The sequence below is a fragment of the Puma concolor genome, chromosome B4 (genome assembly GCF_028749965.1).
Source record: "Puma concolor isolate L17-30 chromosome B4, mPumCon1.1.hap2, whole genome shotgun sequence".
Taxonomy (NCBI): domain Eukaryota; kingdom Metazoa; phylum Chordata; class Mammalia; order Carnivora; family Felidae; genus Puma; species Puma concolor.
In genome coordinates this window covers 105,804,525-105,810,524 of record NC_141673.1, presented here as the reverse complement: position 1 = coordinate 105,810,524, position 6,000 = coordinate 105,804,525, and the positions used below count along the sequence as shown (strand labels likewise).

At 43.2% G+C, this 6,000-nt stretch overlaps 1 pseudogene; it reads left to right on the top strand.

Moving 5' to 3' along the window:
* The first annotated feature begins 2,858 nt into the window (after positions 1-2,858).
* On the top strand, positions 2,859-3,383 carry LOC112867492 (large ribosomal subunit protein uL23 pseudogene; annotated as a pseudogene).
* Positions 3,384-6,000: the final 2,617 nt, after the last annotated feature.

Below are 6,000 nucleotides of genomic sequence, written 5' to 3'. Positions count from 1 at the left end.
CTGATGATAAATCAGTGAGGGTTTCTGGACCATCACTAAGTCAATGTCTTAGGCTGTGAAGTGGAGAGGAATGAGTTCCTTCACTTTGAGAGAATTCCTAAGAGAGAACAGTGCTGAAGCTATCTCCCAGTGCCATGGCCCTCTTGGCAAGCATTTATTTATTTCTTTCAACTCATGTAAAACATCTGTGTTTATAGGTTTCACTAGTTCCATTTTACAGATAAGGAAATTGGCTCAGAGATGTTTAATATCTGGTTCAAGGTGATGTAGGTGACCTGTGTCTTAAATGGGACTCAAACTCAGGCTTTCTAACTTCAGAGCCAATGCCTTTTTTTTTTTTTTTCCCTTTGCACATATTTCCCTGGAAGTTCCCCTGGAGCAATATATTCACCCTGGAAACTCTGAGCTCACTCTCAGCACATCCATAACTCACCGAGCCACATGATAATTCTTCTCATTCTCCCCCTTCCCAACCCTCACCAATGCTTCCTGATCTTCTCTTTACAGAAGAAGTCACTTTTTCCTCTCTCTTCCTTCCATGAGTCCCATCTTTTACAAGACTTTCTGCAGTTTGCTGCTTTGGAGGCTAGTCCCAGGAGAAAGTGGAAACCCTCACTGAATGCTTCTTATTGGATATTCCTCTGGATTTCCAGTGCAGTTGGGCCCTTCTCTCTGGATGATAGAAAGAATTGTATGAACTAAGCCCCAAGCCTTAGTTTCTCTACATTTGTGGTCCTAAATAATTTTGCATACTGGATTGGGAAACAGATGAACATTTATACCATCTTTATAGAAGAATATGTACAAGATCGCATCATAGAGAGTCAAATGAACCAGATGAAGAGAGTCAAAGAAAAGATGAACAGAGGGCAGAGATGTTATGCTGAAGTACCAGAACAAAGCTCCTTGGCTTTCAGGAAAGATCCCGGGCGATTCACATACTGAGAGCTATGACTTCATCTCCCTCCCAAGCAAATGAGTTCTTCATTCTATCTGTTGCAAATGCAAGGCATGACCCAGACCAGAACTATATGCTTCAAAGGTTAAATTTGGCATCTATTGCTAGGTTTTGCTTCTCTTTCCAGTGTGCAGTGTAAATGCCTCCAAATTACTACCACTTGTCTTCCTTCCGTCTTCCTCCAGGGAAAAGGATTCTCTAGCAAGTCAACGGACAATTACCCAAGTCAAAAAATTAACTTTGACTTGCTCACGCTTTTCCACAGAGTAGTAGCAATATTCCCCTCCACTCAGATTTGCTTTGTTGGCTGGGAGACCCACAAGGAGAAAGGGTGAACAGTGCTCTTCATTGCTCATTAGTTGGTGCTGAAACAGAGGCTAAATGAGCCTTCCCTGAAGCTCCACCTCCAGTCTCTTTGACAACTAATTCCCACTAGAATGACAGTCTCTCCTGTCTGCATCCTGCAATCTGCTACTACAGATAATGGTCAGGAACTTTGTAGCTGAAGTTAAGGCATAGTGACCCCCAGCTCTGGGTAGCTTCTGTCTCATTCCCACGTCCTGGGAATGTTTGATGTCTAAGAGCTCTGTGGCTCGCCATGGTGCTTGGTGCTTTAGTACCTCTCAGTGAACTCTTGGTGCTTTCTTCTCTTCTCCCAAGACACAACCCACACAGTTGGTCCCCACAACCATGAACACACACAGGTGTACACACGCTCCCCTTTGGGGGGCTGTACAGATGGTAGACTCAGAGGCAGCTTTCTGGCATGACTTAGCTCTCTGGCACCACCTTCTGCAGCATGGAGGGTGTTCTCAGCACTTTCAGAACACGCTGTAGGTCTCTAAGCCTCTGGGAGAGACTGGATTTCCTACCTCTATTCTTTCATCCTGAAGAAACTCTTCCATATACAGCTATCACTCCAAACTTCCCAGCTTCTCAAATGCCTAACAGGGCTTGTCAGTGACCACATCTGTTCTACGACTCTACAACCTGTACTCCTCCTATAACATCCTGCCCAGAAGTCATTCAATAAACACTCTGTAACAACGGAAAATGTTCTTACTCCCCTGCCTCCTCTTCAGCCCACTCAATTAAGGATGTCTTCCTCTATTAAAGCAAAAGCAAGAACACAGATGTTCCTTCCCATGCCTCAAACACAAGTGAATCCACTCACCTGCTGGGAATGCTGCAGGCAACCCAGGCAAGTGCATGGCACAGTTGGATGAACCTCCCTTATGGCTTTGCTAGGGAAGAACAATGATCCTAATGGCCAGTACATGTGCAGAGTGCTACAAAACAGCTCCAGTGCTCAAACCCCAGACAGACTTTCTGAAAAACTTCTTTGTCTCAGTTCATAGGTCCAGGCTATAAACTCTGGTGAGAGAACCCCAGCCATGCCACTTAACACTCAATCACTGTGGCATCTCAGCAGCATGTCTCCGTTTCCAGACGGCGATGCTGGGCACTGATGAGAGTCAGAACTGTTGGTTTCGGGTTTCTCAGCCATGTTATCTAAGGACCGGCTGCTTGGGATTTGATCAGGGCTGGTTTGGGAGAGAGGCAGACGCCGTCTTTTCCCCAGAACAGACTACCCTTTGAGCTCTGCCGCCACCCGGGCTGGGGATGGAAGAAAGAAAACAAAAATCCTCACTGTATGTGGTTCTCCGGAATTTAACTTGGCTCTGGAGAGGGAAAATTAAAGAGCAACACTGCTCATCCACTCTCAACGCCCTCTGCAGGCAGCAAAGCCCATTAGCACTGAGGCTTGTCAGGACTGGGAAGGCATTGGGGTGAGGACAAGGTCAATTTCTCTCCCATCTCCTCCCTAGGCCAACACTAAGGTGTTGAGTAGGGAAGTCCGATTTAAAGTCCCTTTACAAGAACCAGCCCTTTCACAAAGATGGCACTGAAGGCAGAGAAGGAAGCCCCTGACCCTACCAAAGCTGAAGCCAAAGCAAAGGCTTTGAAGGCCAAGAAAGCGGTGCTAAAAGTGTTCACGGTCACAGAAAAAAAAAGATCCGCATGTCACCTACCTTTTGATGGCTCAAGACACTGTGTCTTCAAAGGCAGCCCAAATATCCAAGAAAGAGCGCCCCCAGGGGAAACAACCTTGACCATTATGCCATCATCAAGTTCTCGCTGACCACTGAGTCAGCCGTGAAGAAAATAGAAGACAACCACACACTTGTCTTCATTGTGGATGTCAAGGCCAACAAGCACCAGATCCAACAGGCTGTGAGGAACCTCTATGACATTGACATGGCCAAGGTCAACACCCTGGTCAGGCCCAATGGAGGGAAGAAGACATATGTTCCACTGGCTCCTGACTATGACGCTTTGGATGTTGCCAACAAAATTGGGATCATCTAAACTGAGTCCAGCTGGCTAAATCTAAATATAAATTTTTTCACCATAAAAAAAAAAAATAATGAAGTCAGTTTCCAAGAATCAATTGAGACAGAATGTTCTCATCGGGCTAAGCTATGAAGAAAGGAGAGAGACCCAGTCTAGTGATTTGGGACAAGGACAGCGCAACTAGTCATGTGGTGAGATTTTTTTGTTTTGTTTTCCTGGTCCTTCATATATTCACTGCATACGTGGTGTGGGTGTGGTGTAGTGTAGGGTGGTCAGGGTGGGTGTTGGGTGTAAGAAATCACTTTGGGAGAAAGTGAAATGCTGAGTTCTTCCTAAGTATTTATATTCCCTAGAGCTTCAAAAAAATTCTTCTGCCTTAACAAAGATTCTGCTCTTCAACCTGACATCTTACCCTAAAAAGAGGCCTGTCAAAGCAAGTCACTGAGAGATACACATGGAAAACCCCTGCATTCCATCATCCCAGCTCATTTTAGGGGACATTTCATGTTCTGTTTTCCTTTAAGTCATTAGCAAGTGAACTTGGGGACTTTAAATCAGTCTCTGATTTATTTCTCTCATCTGGATTCAGTCACCCTTTGCTATACAGTTTCCCATCCCAGTGCTACCTTTGCTTACTAGGTGGATACTTTGCTTTCAGGTAGGTTTTCCCTTAAATTCCATGCTGTTCCTGGCTGTCAGCAGAGCATACAACTTTTGATCTCAAGGTTGTGCTTTCGGTCCCCATGTTGGGTATATAAAAAATAAAAAATTAAAAATAATAAAAGTTGTGTGGTTTTTTTTAAATTTCGTACTATTCTCAAGGGAGATTACTCCTGCTTTTCGATACCTCTAGGCAAAGAAATCCCCTAACATTCTCACCATTAGTTGCTGGAATCATGGAAAAGCAGATCACCTAGGGAGGATCCTGTGGGTGAGAGAGTCCTGGGAATATTGACATTGACATGATAAGCAGAAGGGAGTCAGACAAGGAGTGAGCAAACCCAGCCAACAGAGGAGTCAGAGAGGACAGAGAGATCTACGAAGCAAGGAGAACACGTGAGGATGGGGTGGCACCCTCAAATGCGAGTGCTCAGGAGGTGAAGCTGGAGGCCAGGCATGACACAAGATGGGGCAGGATGAATTCAGGGTTACGGTCAGACTGAGTAGAGGTGAAATACAGAATCCTGAAGACATTATAGAGGATTTGAACAAAGAACATATAAAGAAGAGTTTAATAAGGTCATTTTTGGGGGGAAGGAATTCATTGCTTTGACATAAAGCAAGAAAGCATAGCTTTTGGCACATAGAGAGCATAGCTCTTCTGTAGAAGCTTATCAGGTGGTGCCCTGGCCTAGGAAGTGATACAAGAGTGTAGGGCAGAGTGGAGAATCACTCTAGTTAAGTAAAAGAACCCCAGACAGACCAGTCCAATCTTGACCAATTATCGAGCTTGTGGCCAAATGAAATCTTACAGAAATATGCATGACAATACATCAGACTCATTCAGATTTTGGATCCCTCCATTTAATATTTCATTATCCCTTTCTAAATGTCAAGACAGAGAACAGTCAACAAAGTAGTATCGAGATTGTACTAATTTAAAATTAGCACCGATATGGTTAAATACGAAGATGTTTAGTGGATTGGACAATCGTGAGCCAAACGAGGAAAGAAAATGCCACAAAACCAACAGGAGGTCCATCAGAAACACCGTGGTCCAATTGGAGTTTATTGGGATGCAAAAAACAGCAGACTAGCCATGTCAAAATGGAATGGCTGAGAGAAACTGGACAAATAACATCTTACTCTGTATTTCTTCCAACCACATGTGAACCCACAATTATCTAAGAAGATAGATAGATTAAGATGGAGGTAAATGAATTAACTTTTCAAGCATATGATTTTATAATAAATATTTAACTAAAACAAATATATATTTACCACACCAATTTGAATTGACTCTATTACAGTAACCTAAATTCCAATATTTAATTGGGTCTATTTCTCAACTTTGTATTCTATGGCACTTGTTGGTCTGTTAATGTGTCAATACAACACAATTAAAAAAAAAAAAAAAGCATGGCTGGCTCAGTTTTCAGAAAGAAGCCACGCAGCCCAAAAAGCAAAGAAGAGATGCCAAGATCTGCAAACAAAAGCAATAATAGCTTCTATTTGACAGCCAAGCTCCCAGAAAGCTCCTATGGCAAGGGCAGTGGGTTTCTTAGTAACAATCTCACTCCACACACTTATGTACCACTTAAGATGTGAATATTATCATCTGGTAGTTCAGAAAAAAATTACATCGTTTCCAAAAAGAGAGCTATCCCATCCACAATAATATGGGTATACTATGATGCTACCTTAGACACCAAGTAATCAAGTACATAACTGTTCCACAAGTTCAGCTTGTGTTCACACTTCTTTTTGTAGGACTGACTTGAAATTAAGCTACCAATCAGTCCAGGAGTAGAATACTTCACAGCTTACACCCATTAACAGATTTACAAACAACAAAACCCAAAAAAACCTTTTGGAGGAACTTAGCTGGCTCAGTTGGTAGAACACGTAACTCTTTATCTCAGGGTCCTGAGTTCAAGTCCCACCTTGGGCCTAGAGCTTACTTTAAAAACAAACACCATCTTTTGAAACATTTTCTTTGCAGTGCCTCCCTTTGGCCCTTTCTCCTG